Raw genomic sequence first — 27,577 nt, 5'->3', positions numbered from 1 at the left:
AAGTATCCGATGAAAAAGGTTAGTATGAAGTTTCCAAAGTCATAGGATTTGTAGATTGTCTTCAACTCACATATGCAAATATGAGTAAACCTGCCTTTCCTAATATTGTTTCTCAAACTGTTCTAAGGAATGTGAATTAATGAGAAGTAATCTCATTATAGGCAGGCATCTTCTGAGTCTTCTATCTGCTTTTGAGCTAGATAAAAAATGTATCACTGGACTAAAGGGGCCAGTTAAGAGGACCTGACACCCTCTGCTTGCTCTAAATTGGTCTTCTCCATTCCATTCAAGTTTGAGCTGAGTTTTCTTATATATGATGCTCCCTAGCTCAGGACAAGCCTTCAGTTCAGCAGTGACTTGAATTCCTCAACAGTGGAAATCCCAACTCATAAAATCAAGAATTTTGCTTATGTGCAGATTTTAAGGCAAAGTCCTAAACTCGCTCTCAAACAATCCAAGGGGGTTTTGTTTGTTTGCTTGTTTCTTTGTTTTTGAAATAAATCTCTCATATCCATGATTTAATATCCTCGGTGAGAAAAATAATATTTAGGATAAACTACCAATGACAGCTTTAGCTAGTAAAGATCACACACCATTTCATGAAAGTTTAGAATCTTTAATTTCATTTCAAAAGCATCACTGTTAATCCATCCCATATGGATCTATAGCTTTTTTTGTACACAGACTTGAGAGGATAAGTATACGGAGAATCTCCTACCCAACTGTTCCTCAACATGATCCTTAAAGAATCCACATCTACATTATGAGCCCTTGAATAATTTGTGCTGTTGTTATTGCTTTCTATTTGCTGCAGGTAAGATTAATCAACAAGTGTTTGATGAGCAGTCTGGGATTTCGGTGATGCTATCCCCAATAATCCTTATGTATACATTTCGTAATACTGCCTAATCCCAAAAACTGCACGTTCCTTCTCTGAAGATCAAATTCAAATGGGAAATTTGAGCCCAGCACATCCCCCAGCAAAATGCATAGCTAATATTACAAAGAAAACTTTACAGAGCTGAAGACCTTATTGTACTTTGCCAGACAGATAAAATTAATTGAATGTACTTCAAATGTTCTAACGTAAAGCTAATTACCATAAATCAGCTCAAGTATTTTGACAATTTGGAATCTGTACTATTAAGAATAAATACACAGCATAAAAATGAAGTTGAAGGGTGAAATATTTCACTATTACATCCAAGAAATTGTCACATTAAAAAGGTTACGGCAAATAATTGTCACTGGATTCATCACATGGCAGTTTATTCTGTACAAATCATATACAGTTTAATTGCTTTATAGTGCACTTTGCTAGATATTAACATAGTTTTATTCACTGTCGAAGAAAATAATAAATGGAAATAAAGTTTGCATTTCTTTAACTTTAACCCTAAACTTGTAATGACTTCCTCAATTCCAGACAAAGCCCAAGTCATACAGGAAACATACTTAGAATGGAACATGGCCCTATGTACTGAACAGTTTCTAATACTGTAGGAGCCTCGAGACCAGCATGTGCTGTCAGGCACACCTCCCTTGTGTTCTATGATTTCCAGCACTGACTTAACCCATTAGGCATACCGTTCCTTTCTTCACCTGGAGGCTGCCACTTAGGTGGCTCTGGTGAACCTTGGCAGTGCTGCCCATGCGGGTTTATGCATTGTTTGTCCTCCATTGGCTGCTACTCTGGTTCCTGTACTCTGCTTCAGTTAACAGAACGTAACATAGCTACCAAGTGTCACTTTGGGAAGAACTAGAAAGTTCTACCTTATGCTTCAGGACCAGGCCCAGCTATTGTAAGGTTATCCTACTGTGAGAAGCCCAGTCAAGGAATGTAGAGAGGTGACTTGAAGAAGAGAGTCCTCAGGCTACCACCCAACACTCATTTTCAGGAGTGAGACCATCTTAGAACCAAGTCAGGATGTCCTGGGAAACAGAAATGAGATTCTCCCTACAGGCTATATCCAATAAAGAAGCTAGCTGCATTTCAAAACCCTTTCCTAAACAGAAGATAATCAAAAGTTGGGTGGGTAGAACTGAGAGAGTAGATGTACAACAGGTTTAATGAGTGAATTGAGTATGACCCCAAATTAAATGAAATTCAACAAGTTAATAATATAAAGAAGTGTAGAAAATTAGGCAATGCCACATGACTGTAATACTAGTATGTGAAAGGTATGGTGAAAGGTTATCATGTGTATTAGTAAGTGTTATGATTCCAGGCACTGCTGCACAGCAAGGTTCTAATTCATAAAGTTGAGACATAATAAACAAGTTTTGTTTTCTATTCTTAGAAAATCTTACATTTATAAAAAATGAATCTAAACTATACATACACCACTCATTTTGCCCCATTTCTAGAGAGTAGTTTCTCCAGTATATCTCAAGTTGTACTTCAGGTATTCTTTTATTTTTTTTTAATAAAACTTGATTTTTTTTCTCACAGAAAAAAAACACTTTCCTAAACAAACAGGTAGTTTATTTATTTATTCCCACTAAAAACTTATAAATCATGGGCATAGAGAAGCTTGCACACAAAGAAAGGCAAGCAGCATAGTGTCAGTGAACTGACCAGAGCCCTGATCTAGGTTGGGAGGAGGCCAATGTCACCCCTGTGAAGGTCGATTTGTACCCTCCCGGTCCTCTCCCTTCTCTTCTTTCTTGTTCTTTTTCCATCTTCCTTCTTCTTCCCCCTCCTCTCCATTTTGTCTCAAGACGGTTCATGTTAAGCTTCAATTCTTTGCAAATAGAGAAAACTTGGGTAAGGCGTCACATTCTGACATGGAGATGGTAGTAAGCAAGGATATGCTGTGAGGAGACTTGATGGAGAGGATCGTTGAGGAGAGCTAACTGAGTCTCTATTTGCACGCACACTGTGCAAAGCTGCAGGAGATTAAAAGGGATGTCAGAGGCTGTATTAGTTTCCCACTGCTGCTGTAACAAATCACCACAAATGCAGTGGCTTAAAACCTCACGAACATATTATTACCTTAGAGTTTCAACGGTCAAACACGGGTCTTGCTCAGCTAATGAAACAGTGTCAGCAGCTGTGGCTTCCCTTCAGGAGGCTCTGGGGAAGCTGTTTTCTTGTTTTGTCTTTCCCAGCATCTACAGGCTGCCTACATTCCTTGTTTATGATTATTTCTCCATCCGTAAATTCAGCAGCAGCAGGTGGGGCCTTTGTAAGGAAGGCTTCTTTTCTTTCTTTCTTTCTTTCTTTCTTTCTTTCTTTCTTTCTTTCTTTCTTTCTTTCTTTTCTGATTTCCATATTCCGTGTTTGGTCTCATCCATTGCACTGGACCCACACAAACAATCCATGATAATCTCACCCCTCGCAAAGTCCTTATTAGTCAGATAAGGATGGATGTTTTGACCATGTAAAACAATATTCATAGGTACAATAAATTTGGACATAGATATCTTTGGATGACCATTGTTCTGCTTACTATAAAAAAGGTGCTAGAAGAGATTACATATTCGGTAAAGGAGACAGTGACCATAAATCCCCCTACACACACACACACACACACACACACACACACACACACACACACACACACAGAGTACAGTATATAAATTGTATGCAGAGTCATGTATGGTGACTCATGTTTATAATCCCAATGCTGAGGAAAATGAGGAAGAAGTTGTACTATGAATTTGAGGCCAGGGTAGGCTACAGAGTGTGTGACTTCCTCCCCAATAAATAAATAAATCGATAAAGCATGCAGTGATTGAGAAGGTCACCAGAGCCAAATCCACATGCCCCTCATTTATTTATTTGCTATTTATTTGCTCTGTGAACATTCTCTGAGCAGAGCTCCTCAGTGAGGCACAAACACAGACCTTCCATCAGCTCAATCGGACTTGTTTCTATTAGGAGAGTTAACAAATATGTAAGTGTACGTAACACAGTGCAATAATTCAAATTTTGTGATTTGGAATTGTTCAGCTCTTTCTTCTGAATCCCAAGTCCAATATACAATTTCATACTGTGGGAACACTGAGATGAGCACATTCGTTCAATGTGTTAAACCACGCAACCATACAGCACAATCTGACAAAGTACTTCAAAGATGGGGCACGTTTAGAGATTCAGTGATCTAACTCATCAGCCACACCACTTCTGAATCTATTAGCTTTACATACATATGCTAAACTTACCCTTTACATCTATGCTTTAATTCCTGGAATGAAAATAATTTAAATATTGATATGCATAAATCTACATTATTTCCACAGAGAGGTTTTTAAATATTCTGTGAGTGAGATTAAGATTACAGCAGATAATAAAAAGCATTCTGTTTTCCTAACAAATCTAGATAAAAGTCCCTCAAGTTAGGAAGCATCAATGGGGAGAGCATCAGGAACACAGGAAGATTTTGTTACAATAGATAATTGAAATAAATATACTACATATCATTTATGCATATGTTCCTGAAGGAGAAAAAGAATCACATATTAAATTATTCATGGCCTGGAATGTTTACAAAGAATGTTCAAATAATCGTCTACTTTATGGTAAATACATTTATCTGGGAAGAGCTAAACATCTATTCATAGTTGCTTTGGACGCTGAGACCTGGACTCAGGTTCTTCCTAAAGTTTCCATTGTTTTCCTCTCTTGTTATTACTGATTCCAACTTCCACACTGAGAAGGTGGGAGTTCTCCATGAGGAAGTTGGTGGGTATATGAAAGCAGGGCCCATACACTGTCTACTGAGTCAAAGTTACTTGTAGACAGTAGGATTCCTAGAGCATACTTGGAATATTAGTGGACACATTTAGAAATCATATCGTATGGCTAGTGCAATAGACCCATTGGCAAAGTGGTTGATATCAGAAGGATCTGGATATGATTCCTAGAACTCACAAGAAAAGCCATTGTGCACACAGAAGCAGAGGCAGGAGAATGCCTAGAGGGCTTCCTGGGCAGCCAACCTGCATTGGTGACATCCAGTTTCTAGTGAGAGACACTGTCAGAATACAATGTACATTGTTGTCCTGGGAAACAAAACCCAAGGTAGGTTTCTGGCCACCCTGCACATGGGTCAACAGAAGCACACACACCCCTCAAACCAAACAGTATAAGGGGGGAATTAGGAGGGAGTTCAACGAAAAAACAAAAAATATTAATGTATTCTTCCCAAAGCAGCAATCCTGCTACATAAAACACTATTCTTCCCATCAGTTCTCTGTTTGTCTGTCTGTCTGTCTATCTATCTATCTATCTATCTATCTATCTATCTATCTATCTATTTATCTATCTACTCTATTCTATGTATTATGACTGTATTCAAACTGGTAATCAAAATATAAAGTTAAAATATTAAATAAAATCCTTGTGAGGTTGCAATGAAATAGTGCATGCAAACAGTTTTAGAAAAGTGAATGTTGAGAATTACTCTTCCCCTTGCAATCCTCAGCTCATTCTAAGTCTGCTATGTGTGACTCAGCCTTGCTAGGTCCCCTCATCAAACTACAATTCTAAAAGTCCACATGTCTTTTGCTCTGGGGTTCTTTAAATCCACCAAAGAAATATTGTTCCATGGGAGAACTCTTGATTTGGGAGTCTTTTCATTTCTAATTAGGATGCTGTTAATTTTTCTGTTACAAAGACAATTCAGTTCTAAAAACTAAGAGATGGAACTCTGATAAAAATGGAGAAGTAGATCAGGAGTGTACCAGGATGATGTAACACTTTGACATTAGTTACCCAATGGTTTTACTACATCTAAGAGAAAATTGTATAGCTCCACATCCCTGTTTCCATAGAGGCAACATTAATTATATTAAAAGTATTGATTATTTAATGATATTTACAGTTTTTCTGGACATGTCAATGAATAACTTGGTTATTTGAGCCTTGGTCATTTGGACCATCTGCTACAGCTGCTGTGTTTCAGAAATGCACACGGAAATTCTCTTGCAGTACAGTGATAATATTAGGTAATAAGGGCAGATTCATTAAATTGTAGACTCATTTGTATTCATAAATCCATGAATGTATTATGCTAACACGTAAATGATAGTGTTTCCAGGAGTGATCAAAACAAAACTGATAATTTCACACTCAGAAAATAACCATTATAAATAGTCAAAACAATGGAGCTAAAACATGAGACTTTGACAGAGGTGGTATGTTTCAAGCCTTATTTCTGAGAGGGGGAAAGTAAGTCACGCCAACTCCATGGCTATCATAGTTATCATTCTAATATGGCTTTGATTTATTTTCTCTCCCAAGGCAATTTGATTTAAATATTTTCTGTGTAAGGATATATCTTGCTTTTTTCAAAGATTCATTTAATCTATATTTACTGAATACCTGCTATGGGTGAAACCTTTGTTTTAAAAATATTCAGACAGGGGCTTAGGGTGGTAGCAAGGAGTGTAGGCTAAGTCTTGATTGAAAAAGTGGAGCTGAGTCTTGATTGAAAGATCTGTGATTGGACAGGTCTAAGTCTAGGGTTCAGCAGTAAGAATGGACCTTGGACAGACATGAGTTGGGATCAAATGTGCTTGATGGATTATGATGTCACCAGGAAGGCATTGTGATAGGTATACTATCAGAGAGATGAAGCAGATAGGTAAGTCAGAGCCAGGGTCAGGGAAAGCCTAAACAGGGATTTGCCTTTTCCTTTATAACATAGTACTAAAAGGATTTGGCCAGCGACATCCTATAATGACCCCTCCCTGGTCTTCCTTATGAGGTATTTACTAGCTAAGTGGTCTTCCATACAGATCTTTTTATCTGCCGAGAAACATGATTAGGTATTCTCTTCTGCCAGTGAGCCCATCAGTTCATATAAAGACGAGGAGATGAATGTCATGGCTACATCTGGATTCATTCCTCTGTTGCATGAAGCTGGATGACTCTGCTCAAACTTGCGCCATGTTTCATGCCTGATAGAAGTATTTCTGCATTTTTTGCTTTTTAATGTCAAAATTTTTAATACTACACATTAAAAAATGATGAACCTTAAGATTCTTTTGTTCAATGCAAGGAATTATGAAGGATTGACTCAAATTAAATTTAGAAAGAAAGCATTGTAACTTTTAAAATCTTCCTGTATAGGGATATGACACATGCCCCTAAAATTTAATTATCTTTTGTCTTAAGATTTCCATAGTCCTCTACAGAGTGTTAGGGGTAGGAAAATATTTGTTTTTTTAGATATTGTAAAATATTTTATATGTTTAATGGCATTGTGATTTTGAATCAAAGCATATATTCAAATGCATCTATTAATATAGGTTTTGGACTAAGCTTTAAGGTTTTGTTTTTAGTCAAAAATTATATTAATATAGAAGTATTTAATTAAATATATGTTTTGGTTAAAAATACAGTTAAAAAATCACAGTACCATTCAACATATGTAAATTATTCAAAAATATTGAGATATTTTCTCCATTTCTCCTTTTCAATTTTTCAGTGTCTTTCTCATCTTGCTCCACCAGCTGTAAGAGATTCTTCAGGAAGAAGTTGAAATGTTGAGGAAATGGACCTCCTCCCTGCCCTGTTAGCATGTTTAGGGATTGGCACAAGAATTAGGGAGTTCTATACATTGTCCCAAGATTTTACATGTGGAAGTCCTTGATTTCATTCTGTTTTGCTCTTGAATCCTGATATATATTTATTTTGATCCATTTCAGTACTACTCAATTTTCTTTTTAGAAATTACTAATATATCTCAAGTATTGAGTGACCCTCATACTGAGTATAAATTTTAATATTTATTCATATGCACCTGCATCCAATCAATTGTTACACAAATTAATATATATGTTTATTTTTCCATTAGTTTATATTAGTCAAAATAGAAGTCTACTTGTGCCACTGCACTGGGGACTAAATTACAGGGACAAGGTTAGAAAAGACATGTAGTTAATTCTAGTGATGCCCAGAAATACTTCCTAAGATTTCTATAATAATAAAACACAGCTATAGCTGTTTACATATTGAAATGTACTTAATGTGCTTCTCTGATCGAGTAGGAATGATCTCCACTCATAGCAACACTGATTGCATCCTGATTAGTGATTACGAATGGCACTTAACATATGTGGAAAAAATAAAATATAAAACACTAACAATTATTTAATAAATGTAATTAGGTTACCCAATATTCTATCTGATGCTCTCATTTTAAAGGTCAGCAACCTGAGGCCCAGAAAAAGTAAAACCAGGAGCAACTATAGGTTATTTAGGTTCTGATATAACTACACTATTTTTATTTTTAATAATAATTTTATTTTTGAAATTATGATATAATTTTACATCATTTCTTTTCCTTTCCTCCCTCCAAACTATCCCACGCACCCCATTGTTCTCCTTTTTTTTACTTTGCTTTTTGTTACATACACATGCACACATGCACATATGCACACACGCACACTCCTAAATATCTAATTATAACCTACTCAGCCCATGTAATGTACTTGTGTGTACATAATCTCAGGGCTGAGTCCTTGGTATTAGGTAACTCTGCATTTTCCAGTTGCTTATAGTCTCTGTCTGGGGATGAGGTCCTGTGAGCTTTCTCCCTTCTTAGGATCCTGGGGATTAAAGCCAAGGCCTTATACATGATAGAGAAGTATCCCACTTCTCTCCCGGGTCATTATTTTGTTAGTCACATAATAATCCATGTCCAAGAAAGCATCGCTTAATCTTTCAGGCACTTGCTAGGGGCTTACTAGACCTAACTGTTGTGTGGACATGGAGTGTACATGGAACCAGACCTAACTCTCTGTTGGAGACTGCTTTGCTGAAGGGTTCAAAAGACTCTGCCCTAGTTCTCACTCTTACAACAGAATAAATCTCCAGATAGAAGATCTGCCTTTAGACATGAGCAGTAAAACTGTGTAACTTGTGCCCTATCTCCACCCCTGACAGTGTGATGCCAGTGACCCATATGTGGGCACTACAGTCTTCTTCCTGCATGTTTGGGACAGAAGAGTTTGGTACATGCCCCCAGGGCCTCAGAAGTGACAAGAGGGGAATTGTTACATCTGAGGAAAATAAATTAGGACTTTGGAATAAAAAAATACTTTGTAAGGGTTTTATGCCACTGAAATAGCAAGGCTTGCTTGTTTAAACATCTAATATTAACAGATACTAATAAAGTCTCATGTTTTCTGGCCACTCTATAGACACCAATATCTTCAGCACCATGAGAGCCTTCACCTCAGATTATCTTTGATAGTAATGTCACATTGCCTCCTAGATACTTTAATTGTAATACAGACATATGACCCCTCTCTCTCTACATATATGTATATAAGTACGTATATCTATTTCTCTCTATATATATAATGATTACAGCTCAGCAGAATGTCTCAAAGTCTGTGTGAACGGAGAGGAGGCAATGTATGAGTAGATCAGTATATATATAACACATACGTGCATATGTGGTTATATAGGATAGTTAGCTTTAATATTCTAGGCTAGCTGACTCATAATCTCTGAGCAATTTTTCTGCTTGTACCTCTCATCTCTCCTTCGGAGTGCTAAAATTATAAATGCACATCATCACACCTGGCCTTTTACTTATATTCTTGGGGTGGAGCTCAGGTTGCCTGGCATTCACAGAAAGCCTTTTGACCCCCCTAAGACATCTCATAGAATTTAATTTTTAGGTACCACCTGAGTATCGCTGTTTTACTTATTATTTAGAGCTTCCATATTGAAGGACATAGAGAATATTTTCCTTTTACTTTTAAACAATGAGAAGGGAAATACATGGTTTTATTTTACTAGCAACCAAGATTCATGCTCTGAAGGGTCTCTGCTGGCTCATTCCCGTTTACTATTGTCAAATTTTACAACTTTCACCATTTAGGTCACAGGGTACTCCTGCCACCTTGTCAGGGATCATGTGTCACTGACGACAGTTGGTGGTCACAGGCGGCAGCTTGCTAGGTTACTGCTGTAGATGCACCGTCTCCGCTGACTGCTTCCCACGATCTCCAGCATTTCCATCCCAAAGCAAAGCTGCAGCCTTGAGAGGTAAACATCCTTCTTGAGTTTTCTTTCCCCTACGCTCCCAAACTTCAGGAATTCTCATGAAATCATTTCAGTATGTTTGACCGAGCTGTCCCAAACTCAGCCCAGTGGAGACAACCGGAGTGATTCCATTTCACACTTGAATATCAGCATATTTCATCTGGCTAACAGAAAAGCAGATGTGTGTTTGTGATTTTCAACTTAATCCAGGCCTGGACACAACGGGCTTTAGCAATTCCAAGAGTGGGGAAGAGGCAATTTTGTTTCTGCAGAGGGCCGGGCCCTCTGGATGGCTGGCAGTCACAGCAAACACCCTTCACAGGTGCTAAGCAGAAACTGAGAGGGACTCTTCTTGTGAGTAACCCTTTTCCATGGGGTCTGAAGTACAAGAGGAATTTGTCTGGCTCAAGACTAAACTAGCTGGATTCCTGTGCTCGGCCGCAGCGTCATCTCTGCTCAGAAGTGTTGGCACATTTGACATCTTCAGAGATCTCTCTCTCCTAGTTGATCCACATTCTTAGGCATCCTCAGGTCCCCCTGAAGCATGGCACTGTCTGACTGTGCAGCACCCCTTTTCCTCCTTCTTTTCTAAGGCCCCCTTGCACCCTCAGAGCAACTGTAAACATATAGGAGTTGTGCATCGATGCGTCTTCGTTGCACACTGGTTGTATGTACCTTTAGTCACGTGAATGCGAACAGAGCGTCTTTGCCTGTTCAGCTCCAGGTTCTTTATCTGTCCGGTAGGGCAGCAATGAGCAACAAAGGTGGGCACTTACGTGTACTAACAGCACCCAGGCATAAAGTGTCAGCACAAAGCATGGTGCTGTGTTAAATATACACTGATCTACTCGCACATGGCCCCCTCCCCATGCACACAGACTTTGGGACATTCTGCTGATCTGTAATCGTTAATTTTATTGTCTTTCAAGTTTGGTTCTTGGAAAATATTCTTGAAACATTTAAGTATCACAGCACATTTGTGGTGTAAATAGCTACTTAGGAGATGTTTGGCAAACAAATGAACGTGGACTTGGCCTGTCTGTTTAGATAGTCTGCCAATTTTAAACCTGCTATGCTGCTATGTGTACACATGGGGTTCCTGTGCAGAGGTCAGGCCACGTTCAGTTCAGGGATGGGGACATCAGTGAGAAGAAAACAAGTCTTTATTCTATTTTTAATTTCTTCATAAATATTTTATGGTTTTTACTTGTGTATATGTGCCCATGTACCTTTAAGAGCCCATGCCAGCAGGTATCTGTGGAGACCTAAAGAGGGTGTCAAGTCCTTTGGAGCTGGTTAGGAGCTGTCAGACATGGGTGCTAGGACTTGAACTCTGGACTTCTGCAACAGTAGTGAGATCATTTAACTGCTGGGCCATCTCTCCAGCACTCAAAAGAGAGATATTAGGGCTCCTGTTTGGAATCCTCACATTTCAATGTTCAAGTACAAAGAAAAAAAAAAAAGAAAGGAAGGAAGGAAGGGAAGAAAGGAAAAAAAACAAACATTTTGAAAGACTAAAGCTGAATGTTGAGTTTTGCAAAAAGGAAAAGAAAGGATGCCTCCCATCGAAGGGGAGCTCCTAAGGGATGGGGCTTCTGTCTCATATTTATGTATATAATCCTCAGACATCTAACTTCCATATGGAAACCACATTGTTTAGCTAAAGAGTCCAAGTCAGCATTCCATGGACATTTTTACAAGGAAGCTAAAATCCTTGGAAACGAGAAGCAGTATAAGAAGTTCAGGTTGGCATTCCATTCCACACAGTCCACATTCCACAGCAGTCCATAGGGGCCTGTGCTCCTGACCCTTAGATGGTGTCAACAAGGAAAAGAACGGCCATTCTGACAGAATTAAGTGTTGCATTGGCTTCCTGGAAACAGGGTATAATGGCTGACTCCTTACGAGTCTGACAAACGGCACAGGTGCCAGCTGCTGGGCCTGATGTTCCGGGTCTGGGTTTCAGTGAAGCTCAAGGATGCCGGTGTGAAAACATACTGCTGGGCAGCCACTGGGCCCAGACTCAGCATCTAGTAGCTGGTGCTTGTGTACCTTTACTGATTCAACTATTGTATATGCCTTGAATTCCTACCACTGTCTAACCCATCGCTTAAAGCTCCCATTTTCATGCACCGATGGTGCTGTGGCTTAGTTCATACAATAAAATGAATCTTTGGGATTATAGTCTATTCTCTTTGGGAGGACAGAGGACTTGCTGATGAGGAGATAGGGGTACCAGATACCCAACAGACATCAGGGATTGAAAGTAGGGGAGCTAAACCATCATAGGCACAGCTCTGGTCTCCTCTCTGGCTCCCCTCTCTCTTCTGATGCTGTACATATGCTAGTATGAAGGGACAAGGAGACTCCTGAACTTGTCTGCTCCAAGATTCACTAGGCCCGACTTTCTCCTTCGAGTGGAACTAAAGTCAAGCAATGCTAGCTTGAACCCACCCTGCCTGCATGTCAGTCTGAACTTTACCTTATACTGGTTGTGTGATTCTGGAATCACTCCAGCTTTGCCTCTCTACTAAATGGAGATGGGACTAGCACCAGCTTCGCAGGGATGCTAAGAGGGGACAGTAGTTCTTTATATCTGTGGCAGATGTTTTCCAAGGTTACCCCTGGATGTCTGAAAGCATGGATAGTAGTATTGATTTCTATATGTCTTTTTCCATCTACATACTTACATCTGAGATAGGATTAATTTATAAATTAGATACAACAAAAGGCTAGTAATAGTAATTATTATTATAACAACAATTTCCACTATAAAAATTGTGTAGATATGGCTTATTTCCCCAAAATATCTCATTTTACCCAGACTTCTTGTGATGTGATATTATCCAGTGTCTATATGATGAGAAAAGGTGAGGTGAACGATACTTGCATTGTGACTACATATGCTGGAATACTACATAGGGTTCCTTATAAAAGCAATGTGATATTGAGGAAGTTTGATAATTGATACCATTATAAAAAGATTAGCATGGGGGTAGCATGTCCAGCATGGATACACTAAACAATGAAATGCCCTGAGTGTGCCAGAGTGGGAATGTATATGACCTCATTATGCATAGGAAAGAATGCATTTTAAAACTTAGGAAAGATTGGAAGAGTCAGAAGTCGTGGATGATATGACAAAGCAGTTTTCTGGAGACAACGGGGACATTGAACATATGAACTCAGTGCCAAGACCAGGGTAAGCTCAAGCCAGACAAAACCTCAGCATGAAGGGAATGAGGGGATGCACAACCCTACTCCTAGCTGAGGAGCTAATGGCAATTGATACCTGCTGGGGAGAGTAAGTTGATTTTCTTTAAAGGTTTGGTCCCTGGTAAGTCAACCACATTCTCGTAGACAGCCTAAGCCACACTCCCAGGACACAGTGGTTTGGGCAGGTATGGTATGTTGGTATAGTACTGGTATGAATGTTGGGTCTTACATATGACACACACTCAATATTTGCTTGCTGAAGAAAGAAACACAACTGAAAAACATGTCACAACAAGAACCATATACACCCAATCTGCATCCTTCTTCTCTACATGTTGATCAAGAGCAATACATTTTAAAGCATTCTGATAGACGAACTTGCTTCCATTGGGGTTTCCGAGAGCTTCAGAAGGTGCATATGCCGATTTTCTGTCTTCCAGGCAACCCCAGGACTAACTCTGTTCACTTTTTTCCCAACTTGTCCAAGATCCCCCAAGATTAAAGACAAGAAATGAGACACTGGAGGTACATTCTCCACCTCATTGTCATTTTCTCAAGTGTTTGGAAACTCTTTGCATGATCCACATTTGAATGATGGCTAGGCTGTCCCTTGATGCTTTAATAATAGTTCTCTAAGATTCTCTTTCATCTGCTCCACCCCCACCCCGTTTCTTTTATTTCAAGGCGTTTGTTATCAGACTCTCACTCTCTCCAGAGGGAACATTTTAGCAGCCTAGGTTTATGACTACCGTAAAGAAGAAAGTTTGAAAGGCAAAGCCAGACGAGATCCTCAGCTTTATAACAAACTCCTGTCAAAACATAACAAACCGCAGCCAGACATGAGCCACAGTGACAGAATGCAAGACCATAAAGATGATGGAGATCAGACAGGACAGGCACTTTACAGAAACAAACACCTTCTTTGCAAACAGATAGGGTGAGCAGAACACTGAAAAAAAGAATCTCACTAGGAAAAAATGGTCAGAAGAAATAAGGACAAAAACATAAAATTCAAATGACAGTCCAGCCCAAGGAGATAAACCCAAGGCAGACAAAGAATCCAATTTTACTAAATCAAGCCGACATCTTCCCCTGACTTTAATTGACCCAATAAGCTGGATCCTGAACAAACATAAAATTAAGCAGCAGTTACACCCAGTGAAGAAATACACGGCAGTGCTTAGGTGTTGACATTCCACTCTTAGGACATCCCTTGGTTTTGTACAGGAATTGTGTGATCATCTGTCCCCTTGGAGAAAGCCACCGAGGATGTGTGGCATAAGGTAAGTGATATTCAATAGCCCTAAGAACCATCAGTGGAATTATCAGTTTTGGGGTCTGAAGTTGGGTCCTACACTCACACAGACACTAATGCAGGTTCCTATAATGTCATGGGAAAGGATGTGTAACTAATACACACAGCTAATCAGAATGCAAAGAGCCACAGCAAAACCTCTCCTACTAAGTAAAAAAAAACATTAGAAACGTTGCTCTCTGTTTGCTGAAGCCCTTAGTGACCATAGATCACAGACTTTGACAAATTCTTCTTGCATGCAGTTTTCTGGCTTTCCTCTACACGACATTCTTTCTGGATACTCTTTACTTTTCTGGACAATGACTTCTTTTCACTACCAATCTGGTAAATACCTTCTCCATGGTACCTTCTCATTTGCACAGACCGGACTGACAAGGTGTACCTCTTATGAGCCTCTGTGAATAGCCTGTACTTCCTGCTGTGATACTCAAATGTAGAAGACATCTGGGGGAAAGCTGGGACAAAGATACCCAGATCTAGTATTTGGTTCAGGAGGGCTGGGGATATAACCAGAGACTGATGTTTTAAGTAAATATCCTTAGTGCTTTGGATGTAGGGCTTAGAGGATAATCATCATCACTCACTTAGAATTGCTTCTATGGCCTTTAAGGATGTAGGCTCATAAGGATGGGCACTTGACCTACCTTGTACATAGTTAACATTCTTGGGATTTGTCAGGATATATCCAATGAATCCAACAAATATTTGTGTATCAGTATATATTTACCCATGTGTGTTTTGCATGCAGTTTTCTGGCTTATGGTGCACACATGTGTACATGTATGTGTATATCTATGTGAATATATATAGACATGTACACACAGTCACACAGTTATCAATTGAGCATGATATGCTGTTGTTGTTGGCTGGTTACAGAGCCTGCAGCCTAGAGTTGACATCTCCAACTCCCTCCATTGAAAGAGTACTGGAGAAGGGACAGGATCTTAGAAACAGAAGGAAACATTAGCATGTCTGCTTCTAACAGTTTTCAACAAGGGGCAGCATGTTGACTGGCTTCATCCTACCAGAATGTCCTCAGGGCTCACCCTGCAGGAGGCAACAGATATGCACCCTGAGCAAAGAAACTTGATTTGCCAAGGGAGAAACTCCCATGTAACACCTCTGCTGAGAGGATAAATATTTCTACAGCAGGAGAGAGGGAGGAGGGGCAACATTGTAAGAGGATTGGGGGAGTGGTTCTTAAAGGCAGTTTCCTTTTTAACATTCTAAACTCTTAAGTCCCAGAGACTGCCTACACTCCACTTAACAAGTGCTGCCATTCACCCAAGGTTCATGATGGTGGGGTCTCTGAGTGACAAACTGGCTGAAGATGAGGGAATTTGCAGCAATCCAAAGAGGTGATTCCTGGAGTCACCAGGCCTGTGTGAGCTGTATGAATTTATAAGCAGAGTGATCATTTGTGCAATTTCACGTGCAGAGATATGAACAGTATCTCACTGTAGGTAATATCTGTTGTCATGCATATGCTTTATAACCCCCCAGAGCTCTCCCTTGTTTTTGCAAGTTGCTCATGCATATCTTTGAGGTTTTTTTTTTTTCTTCTTGGTTTCATGGGGCATTTGGAAGGGCTGTATTCTTTTATCAGAGAAGATCCTATTAAAGAAACATTAAATAGGAAAAAAAACAAAGTAGCACATTAAAAACATGAATGGTCATATCATCAGTACTTTAAATATCATGGAAATGTTTTAAATGCGCATTTTAATATCTATAGCCAAGACTGTGCATATCTTCCATATGTCAAATATATTGCTTTCTCTGACCAAATAATTATCAGGATTGGAGTATAATTATTTGTTACACCTCTCTGGACCCCGGCTGCTCAAAAGTTCAGGGAGGGAAGGGGTCATATCTCTCTCAATCAACACTACATCTTAAATGTTCAAAGAAGTGCCTGGCAGTGTTGCCAAATAATTAATATATTAATCTATCATACTGAGTTCCTCACAGTTGGAAGATCAAGTGGGCTTGGAGCCGAAGCAGTCAGAGACGATGCAGGAAATAGGATGGAGTTATTATGTGGAGGATGCATGCACGAGGAATCAGATGAGACCTAAGTTCAGACTAGTTGGGATAATAAGACTCAGAACACTCAGAAAGGGAAACCAATAGCAAGAGTAATAGAAAGGAGACAAGCTTAGTATAAGGAACTTATATCCAAAACAACTTAGTATAAGGAACATGTATCCATAACAACACAGTGTTGCCAAGAAATGGTGCTCCTGATTCTAGGGGTCTTCCCTGACTCTCTGGCTTCATTCTTTTCACCTGGAGAATTAAGGAGGGGGAAGAGGGACAGAATCTTCTCAGAGAGAAATTAGGCTGAAGAGTCGTGAGCTGATGCCCTGTGTGACCTGGTGTTCCTCTAAAATGGTCTTAACTGCTGAGCCATCTTTCCAGCCCTGCTTTTGTTCTTTTCTGGTGTACATGCTCTGCAGGGAGTGTGTGCTCTCTGCCCAGCTTCTTCAGGAAACAAAATCAAGCTGCAATAGTGGCTCAGTGCGGTTGGCTGCCTGTTCCAAGATTTATTGCTGGGAATGGCCTTTGCCCGCATGGTTTCTAATAACTGCGTATACCACAATGATACATGGTGCCTTTCATCTTTCATCTTCATTGTCTTATTTCTCAATTGATTTGCATCCTATGGGTTGAAAAGGCATTGTTTATTAGGATCTGAACCTACTACAAAAATTCTCAGGAAGGAAGTAAATTTTGATTGTTCCATTCCACAAATCCTTTTTACATTCGTACTGTGTATACAGAACGGTGTGGTGTTTCAGAGTGATTGTAGTATTAATCGAAAGATAATTTTAAAGATGGAGTTGGGTACATACATACAATTCTACAGTGTAGAATCTATACCCAAGCTAGAAGAGTATCTTTGTGTGGAAGATAAGAACTCTGCTCTGACCTTGATCTTGGTATTATTGTCAAGAACAAGGCACTTTCTGGAGCATCATTCTGGGAAGGTTAACATGATGGATGGATGGATGGAAAGATGGGCAAATCTTACCAATCATAATGTGTTGGTATTAATGAAAATGGTTCCCATGTTTGGTGGAACTGTTTGAGAAGGATTAAAAAGTTATTGCTTGGGGTTGGGGATTTAGCTCAGTGGTAGAGTGCTTGCCTAGCAAGCGCAAGGCCCTGGGTTCGGTCCCCAGCTCCGAAAAAAAAAGGTTATTGCTTTGTTGGAGGAGGTATGTCACTGGGGGTGGACTTTGAAGTTTCAAAAGTCCATGCCATTCCCAGTTGGCTGTCTCTGCCTTGTGGTTGTTGTCTCAGTGTAAGTGTACTCTGCACTACAAGGCATACAGAAAGATATATACTTAGAATAACATAAAAACCTTCCTTGTCTCTAGTGATCATGGCAGCAAAATATAGAGGACTTTACCTTTGACAGTCACATTTCCTAAATAAGTTATGTAAATCTGAAGGATTTCTAAAATAATATAGTAAGGATTTTCCTAGATTACTGTCCTAGTGTGATCTCTGTTGCTGTGAAGAAGCATTTCAACAGAAAGAAGCTTGGAGGAGGAAAAGATTTATTCTGTTTATACTTGGAGGGTACTACCCATTATTGAGTAAATCAGGGCAGGAACACAAGGAAGAAACTTGAAGCAGAAATGGTGGAGAAGCACCGCTTACTGTCTGGCTGCCTAGTTCATCATCAGTCAGTTTTCTTGCACAACCCAGGACCACTGGTGTAGGCATCATGCAGCTCTCAGAGGGTTATGTCTCCCACATTATCATCTGCCAAGACAATTCCTCACAGACATGGCTACAAGCCAATCTGATGGTGGCAACTCTTCAGTTGAGATTTTTTTCTTTTAGTTAACTCTAGGTTGTGTCCAGCTGACAATAACTAACCATAGTAATTATTGATCTCATTTTAACACTAAGGAAAAGGTGTTTTGAAATAAAGACTAATGATGCACCTGGGCAGGTAGATTACAAACCTACGCAGAGACTCCTGCTTCATTTGCTCTTGAAGCTTCTTGCCTTAGATAGCCAGCGAAACCATGTAACTGTTGCAGGTGGAAGAGAGAGCTACTTGGATTTGCTTAAATGGGCCAGGCCCTACTTTGAGAACCAACAACAAAGTTTTATTTCGAACCAGGGGATCAACAAACTATGCACTGAACTATGCATTCCAAGAGATAACTATAGAACAAAAATTATGAAATGTCTAGGGTAGGAAACTTTGGTTAACTACCAGTTAAATGCTGTACATGAAGCAAACACATGATCTCAAAAAGAAACAGCATCTTGGTACAAGTTATAGGTTATAATGTGCTTAGAGTCACAGGAAATAGCAGGATTGTAATTTCCCTTCTACATCTTAACTCCTTGAACGCCTTAGGAACTAAGAACAAGATATCAACAACAACAGCTACTGGCATGATCCTTGTGGAGGTCTGAATAAAACTTTTGGAGTTCAATTATTCATTGAACTATCAAAAGTATTAATAGGTTTGAAGCAGGAAGGAATAGAAACATCACCATATGTCCAAATTTAAACTCCTAAGTCTAATTGGGTTTAATTTTCTCTGTTGATTTTTGGACCAAATCATGAAGAAAGTTAGAAGAAATTTTATGGCCCTAAGGAACATTTGTTAGTGAAGAAAAAAAGTTCAATCTCAGGTCATTTTAGAGACTCAAAATTATACCAAAGCATTATAAAATCCCTACTGTTCCAAAGTATAATTATTTAAGTGTTTGGAATAACTTGAGATCTACCAGTGACTGTTTTCATTATGTTTATTTCTCTACACTCATCTATGCACACTTAACCAGCCCTAAACATAACTACCACTGCTTTCTAAAGCCAAGTCTATGAGCAGAATTTAAGATCTAAGAAGGACCTACTTTGTCTACACATTTACCCCTGACTCTCCAGTACCCAGTCTAGTTTCTGGCACAGAACTAGGACTCAATAAATATTTGCTGGATAATAAATAAATGATAATAGAAATAAATACCTTTGATGAAGAGTAACTGAGGGAAAAATGAGAAAGAAATAAGATATTCTAAGTAAAGGGGACAAAAATGTGCTGCAAAGATATATCTTTTAATTATATAGAATAAATGATCTTGAAAGCAATGATTATCAAGGTGCTGCCAATTTAAATGATGCTAAGAGATTCCTGGATAAGGAAACATGGTAGCTAGATAGTCATCATGCCACACACGTTTTGAAAGTTGCTTCAAGGGTTAAGTATATTTTATAGAGCCTTGAAACTTACCCTCCTAATCTCCTCTACCACAATCAGAATTTATACTACACATCTGTAAACCATTATGGTCCAGTCCCACAGAGGAAAGGATTTCGTACAAAACTTAACTGAACTACCACAGTTCTGAACTTCACCAGAGTTTTCCTCGAACTAGCTATGTAATAGCCGCAATAGCCTATGGCTTATGACCACCCCTCCACAGTCAATTCTGCTTGCTTTCGTTTAACACAAATACCAATACCACCACAGAAATTAAAAACAATGTTAATAGAGAAGATTTTGTTTGGTGAATAGATTTTAGCTGCTCTCATGTACATAAAGGTAATGATGTAAGATACTGGTTAGATGGCCTAATGGGTAAAAATGCTTGCCAACAAGACTGATGACCCAAGTTCAATTCCTGGAACCCTCAAGGTGGAAAGAGAGAACTAATTCATACAAGTTGTCTTCTGACCTTCACAATCATGCATGAGACATAGGTGTACACACAAATACATACACACACAAAGTAAATAGATGTAACAAATTCTTGTTCTACAAAGAAATTTGTAAGCCGATAAGTTAGTATGGTCTAGTGTAAGAGATGTTTCCACCATCTATATTCATTATATATCATCATGATTTAAGGCTCAGGTACATATTTGATTTTTACATATGATTTTACATATTAATTAATAAAAATGAAAATAATATTAGCAGTGGACAAACACCTCTTGTATGTGTCATGCATTGGTTTGAGTATTATAGTCCTTTCTGTGATGGACTCATCCTTCTGAAACTATAAGCCAAAAGCTCCTTCTTTTGTAAGTTGTCTTGGTTAAGGTATTTTACTGCTGCAATGGAAAAGTAAGTAGTGAGAGAGGAATGGGTTTACTGGCTTACAAAACAGGTTACAATAACTCAAGGCTGGAACCCGAAGCTCAACCCGTGGAGGAATGCTGTTGGCTTCTGCTCTGGCTTTCTCATAAGCTCATGTCTAGCTAGCTATCTTTTATAGACCACGTCCTCACACCTGAGGTAGTGCTGCCTACGGCGGGATGGATCTTCATGTATCAATTAGCAGTCAAGACCATCATAGACATAGCCACAGACCAAGCTGATAAAGACAATCATTTGATTGAAACTTCTTTTTCAGGTAACTAAGACTATGTCAAGTCAACAACATTAATGTTAACTAGGACTGTCATCATTATCATCATATTTAGCTTCTATCTGTCATACATCAGGTCTCTTACACTCATAATGTATGTTTTATAGGTGGAGAAATAAAGGCTCATAAATCTTAGACTACTTTCCCAAGTTCACTTAAACACTAAATGACAAATAATAAGAGTCCTAATATGGGATTAGTCACCCCGATGGCTCTTGGTACTCATAGCCTGCCATAATCCCTTCTATTTGAGAATAATTTAGTGAATTGCTTCTGGAAATAGAACAAAAATTGGTCACCACTTTCAAAATTAAGTTATAAAATGACTGTGACTCACTGCCCTTGAGAAAGCCAGTTGTAGTGTAGTGAGTTGTACCATGGATCTTGGGTTTTCCAGTTCACAGACGACAAAGATCCAGGTCTGCTAACAATCATGCATAGGACCCTAGAAGCAGATCCTCTCACTGAGTGAAAATGAATGCAACTCCAACTGACACCTTGGTTATAAATTTGGGAGAACCACTAACCTAGAGGCCCTTAAGAAAGATAGTCCCAGAATTATAAACCACAGATGTTGTAAGATAAAACCGCTGTGTAAATGTATATACTTAACAATTCTCCCAGAAGGCATAGGCTGCTAAATGGAAAGGCTGATGCTAGGTGTGAGATCTCTCACCTCCAGTTACTGCTGAAGAGTGTTAGGAAGACCCTTCAGAACAACACAAGCTGGTACCGCTTCTCTTGCCCACCCATCAAAATTTGATGGTAAGACCCTGTTTCTGAAGACAGCATATACTGTGGTCATAAAATATAGAGAGATCAAGTTGGTATTAACCAGGAAGTCTATGCCTTGCTGACTAGCTGGAAAGTGTGATGTAGTTTTCTGGAGGAAAATGTCATCAGCAGTCTTACCACACTGTGAAACCTGTGAACTATAACCTCTGATTGGTTTAGCAAGATATGCCCATGAGTGCAATGATCACATGACATTTATAGGGATGACTAAGTGACTTCTGATTGGAGTTAAGGCTCATTTTACAGATGCAAACATATCCCTGATACATTAAATCTGACCCATGGTTGGTGAGCTCAAAAGTTTCAACAGTCAACTTACTACTGTTATTTGAGAAATAGTATAAGGCTTTCCTCTAAATTCCTATTTCTGTGTCTGAAGGTTAGTTTAGCTCTCAGTCCTTATCAGAGAAGCTTTGTCCGTGTACAGTGGATTGGGGGTAAAACAGAAACTCATAACATATCAAAGAGCAGAGAGAAATGTAAGTGGATTGCTAAGCCACAAATGGGTCATCTCTATCATTCCCTCCCACGTGGCTCAGGGACCATCATGCAATACAGCTTGGAAAGACTGTAAGAGTCTGACACCATTGGGGGGCTGGAGTAACACAACAGGACTACCACACTCATGAATTTATGGCAGATATGGTACCTACAAGACTTTTATAGAATAAAGCCAGTTAACATTCTAGCACAGAGGGTGGAGGAATCCATGAGCCTCCTTCCCTGACCAAAGGCTATTGATAGATGATGGTTTTCGGGTGGGTGGGGGAGGAAGAGTGAGTTTTATGCAAGAGTGTAACCTGTGGAAAGTGAACCATGCTCTGATCGAGGGCCCCATATCCTTGAGTATATTGGCATTGCAAATTGGACTGAGTAAATCAGGATACCAAAGGAGGGCATGAAACAAGGAGGGGAGGGAATGCGAAGAGATGAATCTGGGAAGCATTATGAGTTAGGGTGAATATGAAAACAAAATGCACTATTTGAAATCTGAAAGATATAGTAAAAGATAATATTACAATTATTTACTTCATGGTAGTGTAAGTTAATAGGCTAGGATTTCACTTTCAACTGTATGGCAGTGATGGTCTTCTACAAAGCTGAGGGTTGTGAAGAAAAAAAAAAGTGGATGAGAACTTGTTAGGAAACTCTAATGGGTTGCCTTTATACTCTGAATGATTGCTGGTCTGCTAGGAAAGACAAGAGGAGCACAGCTCAAGACTGTGACCAGTGGGTCCAGTTAGTGTGATGGCAGGCCTCTTCAGCTAGATGGAAGCCACGGTAACTTTGCCCAAAAGTAGCAGGATATAAGGCCAACAGTGGATGGAAATAAGATATATATGCTCAAAGGGAGCTCCTTCTAACTCACAAATAGGCTTACAGAGCTCACACAGACTGGGGCAGGCTTTGCAAAGCCCAGGGATAGCACCATGAACATTACTCCCATCATTCAACTGGATTTCCTTGGCATTTTCCACTTGCATAGTCTTTGTCAAAGTCTTCAGGAAAATCCAAAGCAATCTCAAAGATGCTAATGATGCCAGGTATCAGAAAAATGGGGGAATATTTCTAGAAAGAAAGTGTTGGTGGTTTAAAATCTGCGTTTAGTTCAAGAAATTAAAAGGTAAAATGAGTTGTATCTCTTCAGGGTGACTGAAGGTTAGGGATCCATGTTGGGCATTCAAATTGAATGTGGTAGTTACTATGGGAGACACCTGTGCAACCTCTTTCCCCCACATCTCAGAGTCACAGCAGTTCTGTATTCTTGATTTCTTGTGCTATATTACATCATCACATTATACCCCAGGTAAGCCTGGAACTCACAGACTGCCCACCATGACCCCAAACTTTTAATGATCCTCATACCTTTTTCTCTTGATAAATGATCACATCTACATAACTGTTTTCTTTTAAAAATCTGTGCTATAATTCCTTCAGGGGCAGAGTTACCTGGGTAGGGAAGCAGGGGAGACCAGCTTTGTACCTTAGTGGTTTGGGTGTGGGGAAAGTCACTGGATGATGTATGTATTTGGGCAATGGATGATGATAACAGGCCAGTTTCATAACTAGACAAAGGACAGGAGTTCTGGTATGCCCTATGTCTTCTATGTGGTTTCCTTACTGCAGAGTCTTGACCCATATCTAAGTTCCATTACAGCTTCAGTCTCTTATATTCTTCATTTAATGGGTGCCACAAGGTAGTTAGATCCCAGAGACTCTGTCTCATTATCTAAGTATGGTGCTATGTGAGATGACCATTTGCACCTGCCTATACTACCACCAAGAATCCCTCGCTTCCTTTGATTCATAGCCTCTTAGCACACACCAAAGCAGGGATCTCCAACTACCTCCTCTGTTCCTTTCCGCAATGGCCACCTTTCTCACAAATCCATGCATATCTTAAAAACCTCAGTTTACACATCATATTTCCTAAAAAAATTTAATGGTATCTGGAGACCTGTTCCCACCTTTGTTTGAGAAGCCACCTGTGTGACCCCAAATAACTAGGAATATTTCCTGTTCCTTCCTAAGCAATGTCAAATATTATTGAAATGAATATATGCAAAATACCCTGGACAATTGCTGTCATAAGATATGGTTTACTGAGGAGCAGAATAAATTGACTTATGAGGACAGCCTGAATACCTAGAATCTACAAACATGAAGAGACAAGATGCTGATGTCAAATGGTCAAAATCAACTCTGCTTCTTCACCATACATGTGCCACTAAAGACTCATCCTGCTGGTATTGGTGGTGTGCACCTTTAATGCCAGCACTTGAGAGGCAGAGAAGGAGTTTCAACTAGCCTGCACTACATACAGAGTGAGTTCTAGGATAGCCAGCACATTCAAGCTACACAGAGAAACACTGTCTTGAAAACCAAACCAAACCAAACCAAACCAAACCAAACCAAACCAAACCAAACCAAACCAAACCAAAGATTCTTTCGTAATCTCTGTGGCAATATAGAAAAGCTCAGCAATGAGTGAGCCACAAAGACCCTAGACGCTGAGTGAGTGCAGAAGTAGTAGAAGTAGTTTCTGTTCCAGATTGTTTGGAGTTAGTGCAGTGGGACAGTAAATCCTGCAAGACCACCTTTCTTCAGGTTGTAAATCCTTCTAGGTAAGCTCTATGCAATTAGGAAGCACAAGGGATACGTTCCTTTGACTTGACTCATCAAAATGGTGTGTGTGTGTGTGTGTGTGTGTGTGTGTGTGTGTGTGTGTGTGTGTGTGTGTATGTGTGTGTGGGTATGTGCATGTGTGTGTGCATGTGGTGTGTGTGTGTGTGTGTGTGTGTGTGTTTATCTATCTGTGTGTATTTTCTCCATTTCAGGAAAACCCGGAAAACTGGCATTCCTTGACAGTCACAAAGCCCTCGCTGGAATCCAGCAACATGGACGGTGTCACTTGATCCTCTGCAACAACTTTGCCACATGGAGTTTTCTATTCTTATTTTGGAAGGCCATGTTTTTGTGGTTCATGTCTCAGTTCGTTAGGTGTATTTTTGGGAAGTGGAGGCTTGTATTGGGGGCTTTTAATGAGTGGAAGAGTCTTGGTAGGATAGAGAGAGACACACTTGAAATCCTTGCAGAGATTAGGATCAAAGGTATATGCCATTTAATATTCCACCACAAATGACTAATTTTCCAGGGCTCAAATCTTGGAATTCATAAATATGTGGACTCCACTTTATAGCTAGGATCACTGAGGTCTAGGAGTTCTACTTGTCTACCAAGAGTGCTACACACATGCAAAGACGCCTTCTCTGCTTCTCTGGCCAGTAGTTCCTCCTCTTCTCCCAAACTCACCAAAGGAGAGTGAACTGAAGTGGAACACCTCAGACATGAAGCTTCCTAGGCAACAGGTCCAGTATCTCACCTCAACACTAGTTTAATGAAGTAGATTAAATGTGTAATGTTTCTGATACTGTACTGGGTGCGTAACAAGTAAGCCAATCTCCAGACACTAAGATGCTTTCATTTATCAGAAGACACTTCAGGCTGCATCGAAAGTTATATTTATGTATTTTTGTTTCACAGTGAAGCTTTATTTGAGGTTAATAATACAAATCAGTTCATTTACAGTAAATCCTCTTATATTTGGAAGAGGGGAGAGAAGGGTGGGTGATACAGAGGAGGCAGCTTGAATCAGCCAGGAAGCAGAACATTATAATGATTGTAGAGAGATGACATGTTTTTAAAATTTATAATTTATCTGGGAGCTACAACAAAAAGAATGCAAAGCTTTGCAGCTGCTGAGAGGCAGAGCAGTTCAAGTAGGATTTGCCAAAAGGGCAGATGGGAAGCAGTGTGATTGCCTTACAATCTTAAGTGCTGTCTATCCTGTATTGCCGTTTACTCTGCAATTTGTACTTGGGAACGATGATGATGATGACGACGACGACGACGACGACGACGACGACAACAACAACAACAACAACAACAACAACAACAACAACAAAACAACCACAAAGTCTAGCAAGGAGTCCATTTGAACACGTTTAATAGAAATCAGATTCCCTGACCTGATCTCCAACAATGTAAACTCTGCAATTCCACAGAGCCTCTTGGCTCTGGGAAAAATAAAGGCTTCACATGTTGTTATAAATTCTTGCCTTTGGGGACCCTCTTCCATCCAGCTCAGACTGGATCAAATATTTAGAATGTATTTTGGTGGAGTCTCCGTTAATGAGGTTTCGTCACAGAACCTGGGGTGTGGTCTTGTTCTCATATAAGGAACAAAACGCTCTGTAGAAGTCCTTCCAATCCTGACTGCACTTTTCAATAGCTTTCTTGTTTCTATTGAAAATGGTTGAAAGAGAACTGTTACTTACATAAAGAGTTATGTGGCTACTCTTAAGTTTTATGGAGTGCCAGGTGCAGGATTAACAATGTGGTCAACCAATGGTCCCTATCTGGCCTCTTGGAGTTGAAGACCTACTCAATAAGCAGATGTTGCACAGAGCAATGTATACTAGGATGTGTAGTATGTTATGGCCATATCTGCAATATGTTATGGTCAAAATTACAAAGAGAACCCCTGGGTACTCTGAAAGTATGATGGAGATGCTTAATTACAATGAGCATGCCAGAACAGTCTAGATAAAAGTCATGGGACAATAGCATGGGGATGGATTATTCTTCGTTATCTCAATCATGACCATGTCTTGCCCTATTCTTTGATAGAGAGTTCATAAACTTTTTTTCATGATGAATGCTTGTAACACAAAGTTGAATAAAGTACATCCCATGACAAAGGAGAAGTGGGTGAATGAACTCAACACTGAACCGGGTACTGGCTTCAGATCTGTGTCTGTCACCCAGCAGCTTGAAAGTGTGGGTACAAGTGAGTTATTTCCCTTGGCTTCATTTCTTATATTTCCAATGAGATATTAACAGAATCTACCTTATGGGATTGAACTGATATGAGGATTAAGTGAACCTATGCAGGTTCATTCTTAGAACAGTCTCCGGACAAGGGCTTTACATGAAAACATAATAAGGACTCTGTACACCAGAGGGAAAGATGATGACATCAGACACTACTGGAGGGAGAGTGCTACATGACTAAAGGACTGGGACTGTAAACAAGGGAGCCTGTGTCTTATTGGAACAGAGTTCCTAAATGGGCTTCAGTATTGTCCTCCATGACAATGGAGCAGAAAGTTCAGGCTTCCCTGCCAAATCCAGTCACGATTTGCTACTACAGTAGTTAATAACTGGAAAGGAGAAACTAATACATTGAGGAAAACATAAAGAACTCACCAAATAAAAACCGGATGGACTCAGCTCAAACAATACAAAGGGTCAAGTCTTTACTCCATTTGTCAAGC

The 27,577-nt window shown here is 39.6% G+C and overlaps 1 protein-coding gene across 13 annotated transcripts in view; it reads right to left on the bottom strand.

The window, feature by feature from the left end:
• The window catches only part of Ldb2 (LIM domain binding 2), a 321,331-nt gene that overhangs the window by 68,766 nt on the left and 224,988 nt on the right, over positions 1-27,577 (bottom strand). The gene's annotated exons all lie outside the window — the stretch shown is intronic.

The sequence above is a fragment of the Rattus norvegicus genome, chromosome 14, assembly GCF_036323735.1.
Source record: "Rattus norvegicus strain BN/NHsdMcwi chromosome 14, GRCr8, whole genome shotgun sequence".
In the NCBI taxonomy this organism is placed as follows: Eukaryota; Metazoa; Chordata; class Mammalia; order Rodentia; family Muridae; genus Rattus; species Rattus norvegicus.
The sequence above is the reverse complement of the archived record's forward strand: the minus strand, read 5'-3'. Positions and strand labels throughout refer to the sequence as shown.